The following is a 21,090-nucleotide window of genomic DNA, read 5'->3' on the forward strand; positions in this document are numbered from 1 at the left end:
GCAGAAGGGAAATAGGTACCCTGAGTAGCTCAGTCCTGGGATGGGGTGGCCTGGCTGGGAAAGGCAGGACCAGGGTTTCGACAGATGCTGACCCCTAAGCTCAACTCAGAGTAGCCAACTCAAGCCAACTGGGAGGTGGGAAGGGTGGGCGTGAGGAGGAGTGGGTTTTCCTTTGGTGGAATATTACAGTACCCCTCAAAGAGGCTCTCTGAGAGCTGGGTTTGGGAGGTAGTTCTCCAGAGACACTGCTCTACTGCCTTGTTCTATTTTCTTTGGGTCCTTTCACTCTCTGCAATATTATTCGTTTTAATGTTCATTATCTGCCCCTCCCCGTGTAAGGTTCATTCTGCACAGCCTTTCTTACTCACGTAGGATTTACTTCTTGCACAAGAGATCGAACGAAAACCCCCTTGCAAAGAATAAGTGCAAAGAGGACATCCAACAGTGAGAACACTGCGTTCCTTTGGTTTCGACGATTCTAATATTTTCACTTGCAAAGAACCAAGTGGAAAAGTGGGAACCAAGCTCGGGGTCTCTCGGGGTTCGGAACAGATGAAAAGTAAAGCACCCCCATCCTTTCTCTCTTCTGCCCCAACCTCAACTCCACTCAGTAGCGGGGTGTGGAAACCTTTGGGAGCCGCAAAAGGGAGCGGCGCGCTCAGAAGCTGCTCTGCAGGCCGCGTCTCGCTGCGCACACGCCGAGCCCAGCCGGGGCGGTGGGTGGGAAGAATCCGGGAGGGGAAGGTCTCGGGGTGTGAGGGTGGAGCGGAACCTGGCCCTGCGATCCGGCCCGGGTTTTGCATGCCACCCACTCGCCCGCTCGGCCGCGGAGAATTCCATAATCACAGCGGGCGAGAGCGGAGACTGGGAGCGAAAAATCCGGGATCCGGCAACTTTGGGCAGCGCATGCGCGCCCGCGGCGCTCCATCCCAAACACACACACATTTTTCCCCCGGACTTGGAAAGTCACCCAAAGCCGCCCCAAGTGCAGGTAAGAGACTCGGCGCTCCCTCCGCTGCGGGCTCCCCTGTTCCCCAGCTCCGCGGGCCTCTCGGGGCCCCTCTCCGCTTCGCCCCCTGCCCGGGTGCAGCCCCCCACTCCCGGGGCTGCCGCTTGCAGCCGGGAGCGGGCGAGCGAGCGAGCGAGAGAGCCAGACAGCTTGCGAGCGGCGGCTGCCACCCAACTCCGGCCGTGCGGAGGCAGGGGGCACGGAGGGCTGGCACCCCGGCATGGGGTGGCGCGTCGCCCGCTGTGGCCAGGGGAATGCCCGGCGCGCGGCTCCTGGGGAGGGGAGGGCTGCTGCTCCTGAGGGTCACTTACTCCAACTGAGGGGGCGGCGGGGTAGGGGAGAAGAGGGGGAGGTGCCAGGTTCGAGTGCACGACTTTGCAAATATGGTGGGGGCGCCCCCCGCGCTGTGGGCTCCCGGGGGGGGGGCAGGTGTTCGCCAATACTGGGTGATCATTCCTTTCCCTACTCACCCCAACCCCCAGCGACAAGGGGGTCGTGCGCTCTCCAGGGCAGAGAAGGAGGCAGGGGTGAGGGGCGCTGGGGTGACTTTGCAAGACTTTGCCCAAGGGAAGGGGCGGGTGGGGATCACCTTCAGCCGGCTCTTGTACCCCGACACCGGGGTGTGTGTGCTTCCGGCAGAGGTAGGCAGTGTTCGCTTAGGCTCAGGGTGCCAAGGGGTGCCCGGGATGAGAAAACCAAGGCAAGAGGTTTGTTGGATGGGGGGAGCGGCGCCCCCTTTTTCATCTTTGCCTGGAAGTTTATCTCAAGTGCGCTGCTCCAGGCGCGGCAAGTGGCGCTTCTCGCTCTCTCCCCCACCCCCCAGCCTCCCCGGGCGCAGGCTGGCAACGCTGGGCACGGACACAGAGAGTCAAAGCACCGACTCAAAGCCGCTGGGCTGTTGGCCGAAGCCCGCCTGGGTCTGGGAAAAAGTTCCGGGGAGTTGCGGCGGCTGTTGTGTGCGCGGGGAGAGAAGTTGCGCCCGGGAACGTGGGACGCTGGCCTGGCAGGCCAGCTAGCGGGTGGAGCGATGCGATCCCGGGGGCTTCTGCAGCGGTGGGAGGAGGGTCTGGAAGGGTCTGTGCTCCAAGGTGGGCAGAGGGTGATCTGGGGGCTTAGCATTTGGGGAGGAAGAACCCTGAATCCGAGAGCACAGGGCTGAAATAGGCACCTGGTGGAGGACAGAGAGAAGAGTAGCTTGTTTGGGCTCAGGGGACACTAAAGGGGAAATGGTTGGACCACCCCGTCTTTGGGGTTCTGGCTTCTTGGCAAAGGAGCGCATGGTGGCTGGCGGAATAGTGTTGGGGAGCGGGGCTGCAAGGGGTGCGCGGGAATGGAAGATTGGGTCAGACGGATAGTCCTGTTGCTGCCGGGGCAGGGGGCCGAGTCGTGCGCTCGGGGTGAGCCGGCCGGGCGGAGCGGCGGCCGGTTTATTTTTACTCGGTGGCATTTGCAGAATGTGCAGCTGATGACCGTCGGCCGCCAGGAAGTTTTGCTTTCTGTTCTTTCTCTCTCTTTTCGAAGCCAGCGCGGCCCGGAGCTAGAGGGCCGCCGAGTCGGGCCTGGGAGGGGAGGGGGGCGGCCTCTGGGGTTGCAAGGTGCCGGCAGGGGCGCGCTGGGGCCGCGGGCGGGGGCTGCCGGCGCGGGCGGGCGGACGACGGGCGCTGGCGGCTGCGGAGCGGTTGGGCGAATATCTGTCCCCAGCTTTGGAAGCTCCTCGGCGAGGGGAACAGGTGTATGCGCCGTCAATCACAGCGGGAGGGACACTTTGGGGGCGTAGATTAAGATCATAATAATAGATTTTTCTCTTGGGGGGTGGGCGCAGATTCTTCCAAGTCATCCCAGACCCGGATCCCGAGTTGGGGGAGGAGTGGAGTGCGGAGGGAGGCTGGGGGCCGCTTCTCCCTCCGCATAAGTTTTTCCTGACACAGGCTCAGCTTGGGAAGCGGGCCTGGGTGCGACGTGGACCTCCTTCCCATCAAGCTGGGAAGGTGCGGGTCCGGTACGTGTGCCTGTGCGTAAAATTTATCCACCAAGGAAGCAGCAGTAATACTCCTCTTTTGGGCCGGAGCTCCCCCAAACCCCGCTGGATCTGGGAGACTGGCGGGGGTCTGCGTCGCTGCTCCAGCGGAGTCTGGGGACACGGCCCTCAGTGTGTGTGGTTGTGCGCCCACACCCTGTACACTCGCAGACGTGGGTGCGGGTGGGGGAGAAAGATCGGGTAGTTGTTGGCCAAAGTTGGTAAATTTAGGACGCCTCTAAGCGAGTACAGGCGCACGGGCAGAGCGTGCGAGAGGACTGGAAAACAGACCGCTGGGTAACATTGGTTCCCCCCCCCCCCCATGACACGCGCGCGGGCGCGCGCGCGTACACACACACACACACACACACACACACACACACACCGCCGTCCTAAAGAGAGCTGTCCCGGCTGAGCAGGAGCAGCTGCGCCGGGCTTGGTGGGGGGGGGGTAGTTGGTCCCCGGGGGCTGCGCCCGGGCTGCGCTCCACGTGCCCGGAGGGGGCGCTGGGCCATTCCGCGCTTGAGCGCAAAGCGCCGGGTTTGCGCCCTGGTGGCTGAGAGGCGGTGCGTCCGGGGCGGTCGTCGCGACCTGCGCCGTCTCCCGCGACCCGCACCAACTCCCCCGGTCCCCAGCCGCTTTCCCAGTTGCCAAACTTTTGACTTTTACGGTTTGCCCCTTTCTGGAGCTCTTGATTCTGTAGAGAACTTCTCCCTTCCCGGCCGCGGCTACCGTCTCTCTCCCAGGAACACAGAGAATTGGAGAGATGACCCCCCCCCCCATCTTGTTAGCCACCTTAGAGGCGGTTAACGAGAGTTTATGGGGAATATTGTTGAACTTCAGTAATCAGGTTTCCAGCGATCTTATGCCTCCTGTTTAATTTATTAGACTAGTTATTTATTCTGTTGATGATAATCTGTTGCTGGTTTCTATGGAGATGTTAAACTGATCTCTTTCAGAAATCAAACTCCATATGCACTAAAACGTTTAAAGGGGCAGTGCCTCCCTCTTTTTCCCCCTGCCTTTTTTTGTTTTGTTTTGTTTTTTAGACTTTGCACCTTGCTGAGACTTCGAGTCTTGCTTTGAGTCTCTGCGCATTTTACTTCCTTCTGACGAAGGAGAGGAGCCCGGGAGACTCACGCTTTGTGGCAAGTACAGCTTATTATGGCTAGCAGAAAGAGAAGGCTTTGATCCCTAAGTTGCATCATCATTTAAAACAGATCATTTCACCACCACCCCTTTCCCCCCCATCATAGAAGAGCAAAATTCTTTCAAGATCAAAGAGTCCAATCTTTAAAAAAAAAAAAACAACTATTGTTTAAAAAAATAGAAAAGTCAGTTAAATATGAACCTCCCCATTTATATCTGCTCTCCTTGTGTTTAAAGGATTTTTTGAATAAGAAAAACAAAACTCAGTTCATTTTTCAGACTTATTAATAGTTTATCTAGCCCCCCCCCACTTTAATTTAAAAAGAAGTTCAAAGTTAGATTTCTCTGCCTGTGGGGGTTGAGGTATACTTGCTTCTCTTTTAGATCCTGACCATCTGTTTTTGGAAAATTAGCCTCTGGGAAGAGGGGGAAAGCAGTTTTTACTCAAAGTTAATGGAGTGCTTTAATTTATTTATTTTTTTGAAAATATACAAATATTTAAAAGTCCTATTTTCCTTGCTTTTTAAGAGAATACCAGTAACCTCTGTCTGGTGTGTCAGAGTGTATCAACTTTTCCTTCTTCTGTCCTCTTCTCTGCTCAGGTATTTTTTCTGTAGACTTGTGACTTTGGTGAATTTTTTTTTTGGGGGGGATACAGTGAATGAAGAAACTAAAGCAGAAAAAAATTATCGTGGTTTTTGACACTGAAAAATTGCGAACCTACTCTGGCTCAGATATTTATCATGCTGACAGATATGATACAAAGCGATTGCATTCCTAATGATCCTCCGGGACTAAGTTGTAGGTAAAACCATTTAATGCATTTTTAATATTAAAGTAAGGCCCAGGTTCCATTTTCTTGGAGGTAGGGGGAGTGGCTGTCCCTGTACAGAGCTGGTGTTCTCTGAATAGACAGCTTTGCTTCTTCAACTAGACCCACCCCCCCATTTCACATTTCCATTACGTTGGGGAGGGGTGAGCCATACAGGGCATTTGGCTTTCACAAATAAATTTATATCCTACCAGAAGGTCCAATACTAAATAAGAGTACACTTAAAATAAAACCACACACACACACACACAACCCAAGACTCCACCCCTGTTATAGGAAAGAAAACATAGGCAATACTTGACCCCCCCACACCCTTCAGCCCTCCTGCTTCTCTTTTATATTATCTTATTTTGGAGGGGGCGGGTGGAATGGTGGTTGCCTTTCAGCTCAGAAGAGGAGAGAGGAGTCATTCCTATTATTTCCCTCTTTGCTATATTTTAAATTTTTGTTTGATTTGGATTGCAAACAGAGCAGGGGCTTAGGAGTAAAAAGAGCACTGTGGCTTTAAACTCAGGAGTTTGCATATTCTCCTTGTATCTTTCCCCTTTGCTAATTATTGTGTTGTTTTCAGAGCAAATATGTCATATCCATGGCGACCGGGCAGGTTTATTGTCTTTCTGAAGCAATAGCTCACATAAGTAATTAATGACTTTCTTTTTTTTCCTCTGGCTTAGGTTAAACAGATCATTCAAGGAAAGTCATATCTCTTCTCTTCTCTCCCTCTCTCTCCCTTTTCCTCTCTTTCTCTCTCTCTGTCTCTCTCACCTTCTCTCTCTCTCTCTCTCTCTCTCCTTTTTAGCCCAGTGACATAAGAACATGAGTTAAGAACAAGAAAATACTTTAAGCAAGAAGTCAACAAGCTTATTTCCCCCCCATTTCTTCTGAGAGCTGAGTGTCAGCTTTCAGACCTCAGAGTTGTCATCTGACAGCCCTGAGCAGTGTGGTCCCGCCCGGGCTGGCTGTCCACTGCGGGTCTGCAGGTCGCTCAGAGTGGAGGCAGGGAGGTGGTGGCATGGCCGGGAGGAACCTGCAGGAATTTGCTTTTGAGTTTGGGGGAAGCACTCCAAAATGATTATTTCTCCTGTATTTGGCAGAATTTAATTAAATTGTTTACTGGACAGAATGAACGAGTTGGTAGTCTGTGTCGCCCGGAGCCCTTCTTTTTTCCCAGTCTAGTTCATTGGAAAGACAAAGTTTTCCTTTTCAACTCACCTTCTTCAGCTTTCTGTGGCCTTTGTCTTAAGTGCTTTTTCCTGGAGGCGTAGCTTTTGGGATTCCCTCTGGTTAATATTTCCAGAATCCTGGTGGGGTTTTTATTTTTTTATTTTTTCCCTTTCAAACCTCCAACTTGAAGTGTTTTCTCCTTCTTAAGAATCAACAGCTATGGGATGATCAACTCTGCTTGGATTTTTTTTTTTTTTTACTTTTTCCTTTTTCTGGTGGGAGACCCTTTGGGGATGTCAGATTAGATAGGCAGCCTATTGGTCTTCTGTACCTACATAGTGACAGTGCCAGGGAAAGTAGAGGCTGTGTGTTTTTTTTTTTTTTTAAGAAACCACTTTTTATGTCCTGTGCTTTTCAGATGGACCTTTGCTACCAGAAGCCTTATGATGTCACCCTTTAACTTTAGGAATTTGCTAGATGTTTCTGCTAGCATGCTCAGCCGCCTTCTGCCCTCCCCCCTGGACACACATCAAGCACACTCCTGCGATCCTCCCCCCACTTTTAAGCGTTTCACATATGACCAAGGTTTTGTGTGTGTCCTTCGAAAAGGGGAGAGCCAGATAGCAAAGCATCACGTTGTCCTCAGACACGATTCAAAAGAATATTTTCCTCCCATCTGAACTAAGTGCAAAAAAGACTGCGAGTTGACAGAATGAATCTTTAGGCTTTTGCCATCAACAGTCAAAATATAAAGAAGAGAGATTTATTTGGTATCTGGTTTCTGAAGAGGAGCAGAGGAGGCCAGGCAAGTCTGATGCTGAGACTCCAGCAGGGCTGTAATTGAGCCCGTAACCTCTTGATGTCTATATCAGAAAAACAGACACGAGCAGGGAGAATGGAGGAGAGGAGAACCAGCAAGCCGGGCAGAGGAGGGAGCTGGGGGGAGAGTCACAGAGAGAGGGAGATAGATTTAATTTATAGACATTTTAAAAACCGTAATTTCATTAGGATCTGTTCTTCCCTTTCTCTGAAGGGCAGCCCGGCAGACCGATAAGGCCAGTCCCTCTGCCCGGGATGCGTGGTGCGGTTTGTTGGGCGCAAAGCCTCGGCGTCCTTGCCAGGGCGGTTGCCTCTCTGTTCGCTCCTTATTTTCAAATTTAAAAGCCCCGAACAGTCAGAAGGGCTGTGTGGCTCAGGCTGCCCCGCGATCTCCCCTCTGGTGCCACGCTCTTCTGGGAGCGGGTCTGTCTCCTGTCTGGGCGGTGGCATCTGCATGTCTTCCATCTGTCACCCGGCTGCTGTGGTTCCAGCGGCAACGGGCTGCCAGGGAGGGGGAGGCCCCCAACTCGTCCCCCATCAAGTTCACCAACTGAAGTTGCTGTGGTCCTGTGGCCGCAGCTTTAGGGGGGAAGATGAAGCTTGTCATAAATTCTGCAAAAATTAATCAGCCGTTGAAGAGCTGCTCATGGACGGGGTTTGGCAGGCAAGCCGGCGCCTACTGCTGCTCCCTGTCCCGAGTCCCATAGAGTGAGGGGTGTCCTGCACTGTGAGGAGGGAAGGGGGAGCTGATGGCTTTTTTGGTTTGTTTGTTTAATCACAAAAACTGAGGACAAGTAGGAAGAGGGCAGAAGACAGATGGATTTACCGAATATAAATCCTCAAGTGCCCTTGTTCCATGTTGTTGGAAATTTTCTCTCCCTTTCGGTCTGGATTTGTCCTGTGTGTCTTTGGTGGAACAGACACGTAGAGAAAGAGAGCGGGGTGGGGGGCGGTAAGGAGAGAGAGAGAGAAGGATAGAGAAGAGAGAGAGAGGAGAGAGAGAGAGAGAGGCAGGGACAGCAGAGCTCCTTCGGAACTCATTATCATTCTTAATAAGTCTTAAGGAATAAAGAAGAGCATTGAGTGTAAATGCTGGGTAATCCTAACACTTCTCAAGGTGAGAGGAGTGTTGAGGACACAGAGAAAAGAGAGAGCAGAGGAGGGGTGGGAGGTGGGGCTCACAGGGCCTGGGGTGTGGAGGCCCTGCAGGAGGCCTAGAGGCTGGGGTGGGGGGACCCCCGAGATGCCTCAGGTGGGATAGGTTGTCTGAGCTGACACACACGGGGATCTCCAGGATAGGGTGATTTGCTGAGGGTCAGGAGGAGGGGTGCAGGGACCCGTCCTACCTGTGTGTGGGGTATGGACTGGTGTTTTGGGGCCTTTCATTCCTCCTGGGCATCATGTCCCCAACCTCCAGGCCTCAGACTTTTGAAGAAGGCCCAGAACGGGATGGAGGAGCCTTGTCCTGCTCTAGGCCCCCACCTTACTGTCCCCTAGGGATCCCGCCCCCACCCCCGCAGTGGCCGCACTGGAAAGCCAGAGGGCCAGAGCAGCAGCTAGAGCTCAGCTCTGGACACTAGGTGGCTTAGAGGATCTGCTCCGTTCTCCGCTTGGCCGCTGGCTTCCCTCCCCTCCCCGCGGGTGGGCTCCGCTGTGCATTTGCTCTGCTCGCTGGGCTGGCAGCCCTGCCCAGGCGCATGGCCCAGATCCCAGGCTGGCCCTCCCGCAACCAGCTCTCAGGCAAAGTGAGGGTGAGGCCGGGGGGCAGCTCCCGAGGGGCAAGACAGCTGTCCAGGGACACTTGCAGGCAAGAGGAAGCGAGTCCAGCCGGGTCTCTGCCCGCTCCATCCTTGGCCACCTGGGCATGAGGCACTGCTGAGTGCTTGAGGGGGTCTCTGAGCTGTGCACTTCCCCTTCTTAGTTTATGTGCCCCCTTTGAGAATCTTCTTAATAAAAAAAATCTCATAAGCATAAATACTGCTTATACTTTGAGGGGTTTCACAGATCTTATAAGCCCGGCCTAAGGACCCTCCAGGGTCCCTTGCCCTGGTGGGCTTCCTTCCAGTTCTGTGGGATGGGGCAGCAGGAAAGAGGAGGCAAAACCTGTCCACACCACCACTTCCACTGGCCTGCCTCAGTCCTGGGAGAGGAGAGTGCCATCAGGTGTCACCTAGGGGCCCATAGATGAGGCAGGAGCCAGCCTGCAGGTCACCCTCTGTAGAACCACACCTGCTCGGGCAGATGCCCCAGGCCAGGTCCAAGGCAGCGGTCCCCTCCTCTGGCTTACCTCCGCTAGGATTCCTCGGATGTTCGAGGAAGGGTGTTAGCCAAGGTCATGTTCCAACCATCAGGAGAGAGGTGGGCATGAAGGACAGCACAATTCAGATTTGACTTACCAGAGTTGAAACAAAAAAAAAATTTTCAACTCTGTATTTCTTTTGGAAAGCAACTTCTGGGGAGCTTGCAGAGGGTGTGTGGGAGTTGGAGGTGAAGGCTGGTGACTGAGCTGGTGTGGAGCCCAGAGGGAGCGGGACGGGTTAATGGCGGGTGGATTCTGCTTTGCTCTTGTATAAGAGCAGTAATGGCCAAATTGCATGCCCTGCGTGCGCCTTGCTGACGAGATTTACCGAAAGGAAGCTGAACTGCCTCCGCTGCTGGGCTCTGGGTGGGTGAGCTTCTGTGTGTGTGTGTGTGTGTGTGTGATCGTGCGCGTGTGTAAATGAGAAGAAGGGGTGGGGGAATGCGCTCTGCCGGGCTGGCACCCTTCCCCAGCACTAATTGCTGGCAGAGTACCCACGGGGGCTGTGCCAGCGTCTCCAGCTCCGCCTGCCCCCCTCGCCCCAGGGAGCTCAGCTGTGCAGCTCACTATCCGAGGGCCATTTCCGGGCCCACTAGTCCTGGGCCTCCTTTGGGAATTTCAGGGAAATCTGATCCTTGGGGAGACTGTGGGTCAAGTGCCTGCATCTCTGGCAGGGACTGGGGTGGATGGGACAAGCCAGGGGTGGTCCAGGGCTCTGCTAAGGTTCGGCTGCCCACTCCCCTGCCAGGCTCCACGTGCCTGTGCCCACTCAGGGTCTCGTGAACCGTGGCGGGCTAGGCGAGGCATCGGGGCACCCTGTTCTGGTTCTAGCTCTGGTAAATCACTGTGTGACCCTGGGCAAGTCACTTGATCTCTCTGGGTCTTAGTTTGTTCTCTTGTCAAACGGCCTGTGACCCTACTGCCCTCATAGGGCTGTCCAGGCTGCCGGCTGGGCTCATAGCCGTGAAAGTCCTTTGAAAGTAATTAAACGTAATGAAGAATTTATCATGGTCATGTTGTCAAGTGCACGGTGTCCCGATGTCAGACGAGCTGGTTTTATGTAATATGGTACCAGTCTCAAAGGGGACCCCTGTGAATTCCATTCCAGAAAGCCTCGGCCTGGACACGGCGCCTGGGGCTGCCATTACATTTTCATATCAGGTTATGGGTTGGCTCTCTTGTCATCGGGAGTGTGGGGCTGGGTTGGGGGTTGCCTTTTAGACAGATTGGAGGATCCCATCCAGGATATGGGGGACACTTAGCTGTTTTAGCCTATGGGGCGCATTTGGCTGTTTTGGAAAACAGGGGTTCATTGAATTGCTGCATGCACATTATACATTCTAGAGCCACTGAGCTGGGGATCAAAGTCTTATGTTCTAGCATTGGTTTCTTAACTAGCCCGTGCCTCAGTTTCTCTCATCTGTAAAGTGGGAAGAGCTTGCTGTCTATATATCTGGGGACCAGGACTCTATTAGGTGTGGGGCAGTGTCATATTGGTTGAAAATTCTAAATTTTGTGCTTTACTTCTCTGGCTGCCTTGGGGGCCTCCTGGAATTTGAGGTGATGAGTCAGGAGGGAATGAGAAGGTAAACTGTATCGGTCCCAAACTGGGGCTGTGGCCATTTGCTTCTCTTTCTCATTGTGGCCTGAGTGGACATTCCTGGAGCTCTGTAGGTGAGCGGATCCGTCATGGGAGGTGTTTGGAACAGGAGGCTTGTGATGGGAAGAGGTGGGGGACAGACCCTGGGAATTGGCTCAGGGTGCCTGTGGTCTCTGCCTGTGTGCACCTAACTCTGGGTCAGGTGATCCCAGGGTCCCGGATGTGAGGGTTCTTTGTGGTGGAGACTGTGCCTGGCAGAGGGCTGAGAGCATGGGATTTGGAGCCAGGCTGAGCTGAAGGGAGTGTTTCTCCCACTTGGGCAGATTAATCCTCTAATCCTTTGTTTCCCTGTCTGTAAAATGGAATTTGTACCCTGTGGAGTGGCTGTGAGGATTCAATGAGAGAACAGTATCTGTCGCTAACGTCGGGTCTGCTGGGTTTCAACCTTGAGCATCATTTCACAGTCTGCACTCTGCCCAGTGAGCTGCACACAGTAGGACCACAGGGAGGCTATGACAATTACCTGGCCATCTTAGGCTCAGCCTCAGATGGGTCCACGGGTGGTTTGGGTGACCTTTGAGGCTCAGTGCTCAGCCAGAGGGTGGGGCCAGGCTGAGCATGACCAGTGTCCCCTTAGTCCCTACTGTGGTTGGATCCAAGGTTTCCCACCTACACTTGAGTGAGCCTGTCCTGGAGGCCCCTGGGCCTGGGTGCAGCGGGCAGGGAAAGCTGGGGGAAGAGGCAGTGACCTAAGGAGGCAAGGGCAGGGTGCTGTGGGGCGGGGGGCACCGGAGGGGCGAGGGGCACTTATGGAAGATGAGGTGTATGAAACTCCATCGGCCTCTCCCATTTCACTGCGCTGTGCCAAAACATCCCGGTTCTTGTTTCACTATCTGAGATCTGGGGGCAGGTTAATTTCCATGACGAACTCCCGGCCACGTGCTTGGAGGATTTATCTAATTAAATTGATGCTTTTTGCTAAGAAAGAAAAGAGAGAGGGAAGGAAGGAGGAAAAGAAGGAAGGAAGGCGGGAAGGAAGGGAGGGGAGGGAGGCAGGCCAGCGTGCTGGGGACGGGCGGGGCCTTGCTGGTGGGCCGAGCCTTGGCTTCCAACTCTCACTGTATTTTCAAAATTTCTCTTGGGCCAGGAGGGACGAGCTGGTGGGTTTGGGGTCTGTAGCGGCCCATCCAGTAGCCACTAATCCACCTGGCAATGTAACTTGAATTAAAAAATAGGTTCGGCTGTTCCCCGGCCGTGTGTGGCTCCTGGTGCCACTGTATTGGGCACACGGGGACAGAACATTGCCAGCACTGCAGCCAGTTCTCTTGGTGGGTGAGCCAGGTGGGTGAGCCCCCAGGGACCATGATGGACATGGAGTGAGGGGCTGGGCTACAGGGACATCCACAGATGTCCTTGGGGGCACCATACCTGGAGCCAAGGCCTCTGTGGGGTGGGACCACCTTGTCTTTCAGTCCCTACTCAGGTTTCCTCTCTTGGGACAGGGCCACACGACATGGCCAGTCTGGAGTTAGATGGGGCTTTAGACATTTCTCCCACTTAGGGCCTTGGTGACCTTGGGCAAGGGTCTTATCTCTCTGAGCCTGTGGATTGGGCTGACAGGAGGCAGAGCCTGCCCCCTGGGGTTCCTGGGGTCACTAACTGAGCTCACATAGTAAGCACTTAGTAGACTTGGACCACCATCCCGCCATCAGGACCACAGTCGTCACAATTGTTGATATTATTTTCATAAAGATTATGGAAGAGCTTCTGTGACTGCCCAGGTGTGAGGGATACTCCCCTCCCCCTGGCCACCACCAAATGTTGATTTTCTTCATTATCAACGGTTTCCAGGATGAGTTTAAATGAACCCCCCACACCCCTCCTTCCTGGGAACCTATTTTGGATTTCTTCTCCCCATCCCTCCTTTTCGGGGCAGGAGGAGGACTTGGAGCTGCCGGAAAATTAAAAAGTGCTGCTTCTGGAGAGTTAGATCCCCTGTCACTCCCAAAACACACACACACACACACACACACACACACACGCTGCCTCGCGCGTGCACACACACCCGGCTCCACTGGCCAAGCCACGTTAAAAAAAAAATCCAAAGTATTAACATAGGGGAGTACAGATGTGGCCCTGGCAGGCTGGCCAGGGCGCTTTGAGTGGGGGTGGGGGTCACTGGCCCCAGAGGGACGTGTGTGTTGTTCCCGGACATTGCCCAGTGCCCTGTGTGCTAATGCGGAGCTCCCCTGCATTGTGCAGACGCCTTCCCCCGTGAAAAGGTAATGGAGTCAGTGAGTTCCGAATGGATTGAAGCTGACAGTAAATGAGAATTTGGCAGTGGGTAGAAAACACGCTCCCCCAGCTCCACTCCCCACCAGAGCCAGGCTCGCCCGGCCCTCCCCGGACTCCCAGCGCCCGTTTTGGTTTTTAGAAAAGAATTACGGTTTCTTTTTTGTATGCATCAACATTAGCAGCTGGGGTGATGTCCCGACCTGTCCCCCTCCCCTGGATGGCCGAGCCCCCTCCCCCAGGTTGCCACCTCCCAGCCCCTTGCCGCCTCGGTGGCTCCGCCAGCGATCCCGAACGAGTTAAGGGCTGAATCAACTCCAGACCCAGCTGCACATTTCACTCTGGGCTCCTGAATGGAGCGATGTGCTGTGCTCAGCAGGATTGGAGACGGTCTGCCCCGGTGACCCAGGGCCCCCACCCTCCTGGGCTCCACGGGCTTTCAGGGGACCTGCTGCCCGATCCAGGACCTCCTGCCTGGCTAATTGGGGAGCTGGTAGCCCATGTTGTGGGGTCCTTGTCTAGTGCCCTCCCTGTGTCCAGCCTCCATTAGAGACTTTTTTTTTTGTACTGGGGAATGGACACAGGGTGCTCTACCACTGAGCTACACCCCAGCCTTTTTTTCTTTTTTCCCTCCCTCCCTCCCTTCCTCTCTTCCTTCCTTCCTTCCTTCCTTCCTTCCTTATAGACAAGGTCTCACTAAGTTGCTGAGGCTGATCTCAAACTTGCAATCCTCCTGCCTCAGCCTCCTGAGTCACAGGGATCACAGGTGGGTGCCACCATGTCCAGTTCCTTGGAGACCTATTTTGATTTTGAAAGAAAAGGTGCACCATTCTGAGCTGGCATCGTCCCTGGCTTGCAAAGAAGGCTGGCAATTTTGAGGGCTTGAAGATGCCAGGGGCCCTGCCCCTCCCCCCACAGTTCTTCTTTCGCCACGTCCACACCCATGGATAACTCCTGTCACGCACTTGCCAAGACCCCCGCATATGTAGGCCTCCCCATTTAAACACTCCCAAGAACCCCCCGGAGGGAGACACTGTCACCCTTGTCCTTCAGTGTCCCCAGCCATACCCCGTATTTATACAGTGGCATCTCTGCAGCTTGACCATCGTGTCCTGGTGGGGCAGGGGTGGGCTCTTTCCTATTCTTGGGGGCCAAGAGGCAAGAAGCTCTCATTTCGGCAGAATCATATAGCCTGCTCCTTGGGGGTGCATGTGTCTGTCGTGGCTGGCAATGCCGCCTTAGGGGCCCCTTTCTGTAAAGGCCTAGTGGTGTCTGCTTGTGTAGGAGCCTGGCCGGGAGAATAGTGGTTAAGTCCATAGTTTCAAATCCCCAGCCCTTCAGTTCTTAGGAGTATGACTTTGGATATAGCACGGACTTTTGTGAGCCTCAATTTCCTTGTTTGTCAAAGAGGACGGATAATAGTGCCTGTCGTGTGGGGTGGTTGTGAGGATTCAGTGAGGTAAAGCTGGCAGGGGCCTTGGCACGGGCCTGGCATGTGGTAACAAGGGGTGACTCTCGTTGTTGCTATCACTGCCCGGATTCCATCCTCCCCATCTGTTACCAGGGAAGTGGCAAGGTGGAAGGCTCAGGCCTGTCCCTGTGCTTGGGCTCCAGGACCCCCAAAGCCAAGCTAGAGTCCCAGTCCATCGCTGTGGCCACCAACTGTCTGCCAAAGCACACTTGCCAATCCAGCAAGGCACTGCCCCTCCAGGCCAGATCTCTGCAGGAAGCAGGGGAAGGGCTTGTGATACCCAGGCCTGGGTGGGCACCTTGGACACTCAGTGGCAGCCCCTGGACTGGCTCTGACTGCCTGGCCCAGGGCGAGAGCCACTCCTGGACAGTGCCGCCATCTTGGTTCTCCTTGGCCTCTCCTCTGAGGACGGGAGCACGGCCCTTGCCCTCCCCCATCAGCAGGTGGCCTTTGCAGCCCGGCACCTGTTCCTGGAGGGCGGCTGCCAGGAAGGCGCAAACCCAGGAATCACCCGCCTGGCGTGGCCTCCGAGTGTTTGCACGAGGTCCGAGTGCCGCCCGGGGGGCTGGCCTGGGCCTGGCCTGGCAGAGGAGGGGCTTGTTCTCTTGCCCCTGAGCCCCCTCCTCGCCTTCCAGGTGCGTCACAGGGTCTGTGCTCTGGGCTTGGCTGGGGGGAGGAGAGGCAAAGGTGAGTCGAGGGTGCGGGTGAAGGGTCTTGCTTTTGTCCCCAAGGGGCAGCAAGCAAGCTGAGGCCCTTGTACATAGTCATTTTATTAAAAGAAGGAAACAGACAGGTCCCAAGTGCTGACTGGGAGTGTGTCGAGTCCTGTGTTGTGACCGGAGGGCAGAACACAGGCAGGAAGTGCTTCTGCCGCCTGGGACCTGGCAGGAATAAGCCCCGAGAGGGGCAGTCGCTGGCCTGCTCATCCAGGCTCAGGGCACGAGGGCCAGGTTTGAATGGTTGATCTGACTCGAGCCCGAGACGCGTGCTTTCCTCATGCCCTCGGAATCGTGGGATCATATTTTCAGCATTTTTTTGAAAACTGATAAAGGGAAAAATATTCACCTGTAACGTCACTCTCGAGATACAACCTTGTTTAGTATTTAATGTATTTCCTTCTAGTCCCCCCGCCCCCCCGCCTGGGGACTGGGTATATTTATATAACATGTATTTTACATAAATTATGATCACAGGAGAGTGCAGTTGGGTTGAGACCCTGGATGAGGTGGGAGGGTCTCTGAGCCGAGGCCGCCCGGCAGTGATGGATTCTCAGCGCAGTGGAAACCTGGGCTTGGCCCTGAGCCATCCCGTGGGTCACCGGCGCCTGAGGTGTGTTGGAGAAGCCCTGGGTGAACGGACAGGCAGGCAAGACCCCCGTGCGCTCTGTGGGGCTGGCCCGGCTCAGTTCAGTGGTAGAGTTTTCCTTCTAACTTGCTTCCTTCTTGCTTTTGACAAATGGGAATATTTGTACCATTTCCCCGAATGACCTCCTCTCCTTGGGGTAATGAGAAAATGAAAGTCTTCGCTAAGTGCTTTGAGATATTCAGATATAAAAATGGAGAGAGCGGGCGATGTCAGGGGCCTTTGGCTGCCAGGGTGCTTTACAGAGAGGAAGCGCAGTTGTTGGGAGTGAAGGTCACCAGGAGGCTGAGGGCCTTGCTGGAACCTCGTCCCTCTGGGCTGGAGGGCAGCCGAGTTCGGGCCGGCTGGGCATGGGCGAGGTTGGGGTGGAGCCCCTGCCCTCCTCCAGGCCCATGCACCCAGGCGAGGCCCCTTTGGCCAAGGTGATCTCGATGCCCGGGCAGAGCCCGCCCTGGGCCTGGGTCTTGTGGCTAAATGATCCCATTCAAGGACAGACTCCTCCTCTCTCTCCCTAGTGTCAGCCCAGGAGTAGCACAGTGGAATAAATACTGTCACCTATACAAATAGTCATCCCGAAGATGATTTCGAAACATGGAAAAATGTTTATCATACGGATGAAAATGCTCCCCGAGTGCGGAGCGGGGCGAAGGCGCCTTTAGGAGCTGGATCTAAGCACCAGTGCTCCTTCCCGGGCAGAGCCCAGAGGTGCTCCTCCAAAATGGAAATTACAGCGTGAGGGCGCCGGGACCAGGGTGATTTGTTTTTTTATTTCACAACATTTTATTTAAATTCCCCACAAAGCCAACGAGGCGGCCCAGCGGGAGGCTGGCAGGGTGGGGGCGGGGCACGGGAGAGGGCGCTGCACCCACGGCCCCCGCAGGGCGCTGAGCTCACCGGCTCTGCCAGCCGCAGAGACCTATGAGATCCCGAGAAGCCGAGGCGTATCGGTGACTCAGAACTCGGTGTTGTGCTGTTCAACAATAGCTTTTGTCCTTTGCCCAAAACCCTAGGCCAGTGTGTGAAAAAAAAAATTATAAAATTATGAGATAGTTTGTACTTTCCTTACCAGCCGGTGCCAGCTTTGGGCGCTTTATTTATTCAAGGTGGGGAGGCAGGGAAGGCGGGGTGGGGGGGAGATAGAAAGGAAAAGAAAAACAAGGGAGAACTCGGACAAGGCCCAAGAGAGGTTTGAGCCTCAACAACAAACTTTCTTTTGTTTGATGGGTGGGGAGGGAAAAAATAAGGAGAAAACATGCAGAAGGCCGGTTCGAACCAAGCGCAGCTCTGTGTGGGGTTGCCCCAGCCTCCTCCCCCAGGGCTTTGCTTTTATTGGTGCAACTGGAAAGCTGTTTTGGAGGGGCTCATCTAGTGAAGGGGGCGATGAGGAGGGACGTAGGCAGAAAGGGCTGGAGCCAGTGGCCAGGATGGGAGCCAGGAGGCAGGGTTGGTGTCTCTGTTCAGACCGATAATGCCCAACTGCCAACAGCCTTTGCCCTTACTTCCGGTGGGGTTTAAAGAGGATCCATACCTCCTGGAGTCCCAGATGCCACGCTCTGCCAGTGGGACTCAGAATTCCCAGGGGCTCAGGGTGAGGAGGGGTTTGCATCTGACCGGACTAGTGTTTCCCTCTGGTGTCCACTGGAACACGTTTCGGGACTGAGATTCAGGAAGGCCTTGGTGGGGCTGGGAGTGGGTGTGTGTGACAAAGTGTGTGTAAATGAGTGTGTGGGTGGTCATACCTGAGCTCGTGTGAGGGATTGTGTGCCCCTTGAGACTGGCTTTTCTCCCTGGTTATGACAGCCAGATGGGTACAATTTGGGAGGAGCCTCAAATCTAATTATTTCACGTGTCACCCTGTCCCCTGCCCCAAACTGAGTGTTCCTATGAGGTGGCCTGGGCCTGAGCCGATGGGCCATGCTTCCTACCACATTGGCTCAGATGATTCTGTGGGTCTTCCATAGTGGTTGGACCAGGAAGAGAAAGGTTTGTGGGTTCAAGGACAAGCCCCTGGGGCTGGGGTGTGCTCCCCTGGACTCAGATGCTCACACTGTGGCCCCGATAAGGATCCCAACCCCCTGGCTCAGGAATGGTTCCCTCATGATCTTTTAGTCACTGTGACCTTCCCTCAAAGAGGACAGCTACAGATTACAGACCTTGGTGTACAGACAAACTGAGGCCAGGAGAGGGGAGGCTACCGAGCCAACGTCCCCCAGCTAGTCTGTGACACATTTGGAAGCAGGACCAAGCCTGTGGGCTCCTTGGAAACATGCTCCTCTCCCCCATGGCTCTAGTGAGGCCAGCCGGGTCCCAGCGCAGAGCTGTGCTTCCTCTACTTTCTCTTTTTGCTACTGAGGTTGAACCCAGGGGTGCTCAAACACTGACCCACATCCCCAGCTCTTTTTATTTTATTTTGAGATAGGGTCTCACTAAGTTGCTGAGACTGGCCTCCAACTTGTGATCCTCCTGCCTCAGCCTCCCAGGTCACCGATTACAGGTGTGCCACGGTGCCAGGCTTTTCCACTCTTAGGGTAGGCAAACAAACCCTCTTGGGGGACCAGATTTTGTGACTGTGGCTCAGGGTGACTGATCCTCTGCTTTCTATTGAGGAAAGAGCCCTGAACAGAGAGATAGACAAGAGGTTTCCAGCCCCACCTCTGCCACTGACAAGCAGCCATGTCCCAAGACCTGGGCTTTGTCTACTTGGAGCTGGAGGGCTGGACCCGGAGGTTCCTCATCTCTTCCCACTTCAGGACGCCTGGAGCTTTCTGCCACCATCCAGAGTCCCCAGCTGTGCCATGCAGCAAACCCTCTCCCACAACCTGTCAAACCAGAGATGCCAGTTCCCCAGGGCTCCCAGGAGCTCCCGCCCCTCTCTAGTACCAGGCAGAACCTCTGCAGGAAGGCCCCGGCCTGTGCCCTGTGCACCTGCTTATTGATAACTGTGTGTCTGAATGTGCCTCGGGTCAGAGCCCTTTGGTTTGAACTTGCCTTGTACCGAGAGGCCGGGACGTGAGAAAATTACGAGCAGGGGAGAGGAGTGGTACCCTATGACAGGAGGCAGCTGTGGAGAAGGAGCAGGCTCCATGCCCAGGGTGAGCGCCATCTGGGTGGGAGGCCTGGCTTCCAGCTGTGGGGGCTCCGGAAGGGCAGAGGCTGGGAGGAATGATTTTGAAGCCACTACTATGGAGATTAAGGGGATGAGAATGTAAATCTCAAGTAAAAAGGTAATTGAATGTAATAGCAAACACTGCTCGCTCTATGTTAATTTTAGCTCTTCCCCTGGATACAAGACGCTGTATTAGTGTTTTATTACCATTTTGTTTGCACTAATAAAATAGTAAAATTTATTTCAAGGAAGTTGAAGGATGGTTTTACAATGCAAATTTGAAGAAATTGGACTTTTCATTTATGCCTCTGCTATTTTAAACCCTGACGGGTGTAAATTAGCTACAGGGACTGAGGAGACCCCATTGATGGGGACTTGGGAGGCGGGAACCCTGGCAGGGGTTGCAGACTGGCTCAGGGCAAAATGTAGAGAGGGCTCCACAGAGAGGCTGAGGCCACTCAGGGGCCTGGCTGGGTGGGACTGTGCAGTGGGTGAGGGTGTCAGGCGTGAGTGACTGGCCGTGGGTGGGAACGTCACACATGGAGCCACTGGGGAGACACTCAGGCCTCGGGGTTTCATCTTTCTCCTCGGCCCTTTGGTCTCCTTCTTGTCCTGACATTGGGCCTTGATTAACCTGGTGAACCCCCAAGGGAAATGAGCAACCTCTCTCCTTTGTGTCCACCAGGGGCAAGTGGGCCACTTGTCCAGGACACACCCATCTGTCAAAAGGGGCTGCAGATTGAGGAGAAGCCATCAGAGTCTGGAGGAAGGACCCTGAGCCTAAAAGGAACCAGGGGAAAGACCCAGGCCAGGGCTCTTTCTGAGGAAGCCAGCATCCCTTCAAAAATGGAGCCGAAAGAATGGCCGGTCCCCAGCCCAATGGTGTCCATGAACCGAAAGGCCAGATGACAGAATTAAAAAAGAAAAACCAAGTGGTCTGAATCAGGGAAGCAGACAGCGAAGGATGTGGGTGGAGAAGGAAGGAAAGGGGTGATGGCAGAGGTTCCTTTTGAGTTTGGGGTAAAGCATTCAGGTTGGATCTTGTTTTATCCAAACCGGTTTGTTTATCTCTAAAAAATTATCGGCAGCAATGGCCCAAAGGGATGCATTGAGGGGACCCGCTTCCAAAGAGTAGGGAGCCCAACAAGTGTTCTAATGTCTGGCGGAGTCGGCAGCTTGTATCGCCCAGGGTTTGCTGGCTGCCTGCCCGGGTTGGGGGGAACAGTGAGCCCGGGGTGCTGGTTCCTAGCTCCAACCCCAGGTCTTGTGGGGCTTCTGTAGTGTGTTCTGTCTCCCTTGGTAGGGTGTGTTTTGTGTGTGTTTAAGGAGACGATTCAGACTGTCCATACTGGCCAGGCCAGGGGATGCAGGCTGCAGGGGCCTGTCACAGCCCCTGCAGCAGCTGCACAAACCCTGTGGATGCCCTTGGTGGCAGAGTGAGAGCTTGGGTGTTAGGACTTGGCTGGTGGCTTGCAGGGAACTTGGTCCTGGGGCAGAGGAGGTGGGCACAGACTCCCAGCCTCTTTCCGTGGCTCCTCTAGGCCTAGGGAGCCACATCTGGAGCAGTGGGGGCCTGCGTTGACTCGGGTCAGAGGTCACCCCTGAGGGTCAGGCCTGTCTGTGGCAGCAGGCCCAGCACTCCATGTGGTTCGTGGAAGAGAGAGGAAAATTCTCCAGCCAGGCTTCTTTGGGGTCCTTTTGGAACAAGGGGCTGGGGATGGGATTCCTTGGGGTCATGAGGTTAGGTGTGCAGGAGTCAAGGTCAGGAAACAGGCCTTGAACCTCCTCTCTTCCACTTCTGAGCACCCAGGAGGCCCTCGTGGCTCTGGGCTGGTAGCTGAGGGGCAGAGAGGGAGGCGGCCAAGGCGAGGGCAGGCTCGAGAGTGTTGCTGAAAGGAGGGAGAGAGGAGGACATTTAAATGAGGAAGGCCCGTCATTTAGCACTGGGCATGCTTTCCAGTTCTCCAAGA

At 54.7% G+C, this 21,090-nt stretch overlaps 1 protein-coding gene across 5 annotated transcripts in view; it reads left to right on the forward strand.

The window, feature by feature from the left end:
* Window positions 1-834: 834 nt before the first annotated feature.
* The window catches only part of Casz1 (castor zinc finger 1), a 141,028-nt gene continuing 120,772 nt past the window's right edge, over window positions 835-21,090 (forward strand). For all 5 annotated transcript variants that reach the window (XM_058572663.1, XM_046424784.2, XM_058572664.1 and 2 more), the window contains exon 1: window positions 835-991. The gene's annotated coding sequence lies outside the window, so the exon portion shown is untranslated. The remainder of the gene's footprint in view (window positions 992-21,090) is intronic.

The sequence above is a fragment of the Marmota monax genome, unplaced genomic scaffold (genome assembly GCF_021218885.2).
Source record: "Marmota monax isolate L192 unplaced genomic scaffold, Marmota_monax_Labrador192_F-V1.1 WCK01_AAM20220418_F8-fsc00080, whole genome shotgun sequence".
NCBI lineage: Eukaryota > Metazoa > Chordata > Mammalia > Rodentia > Sciuridae > Marmota > Marmota monax.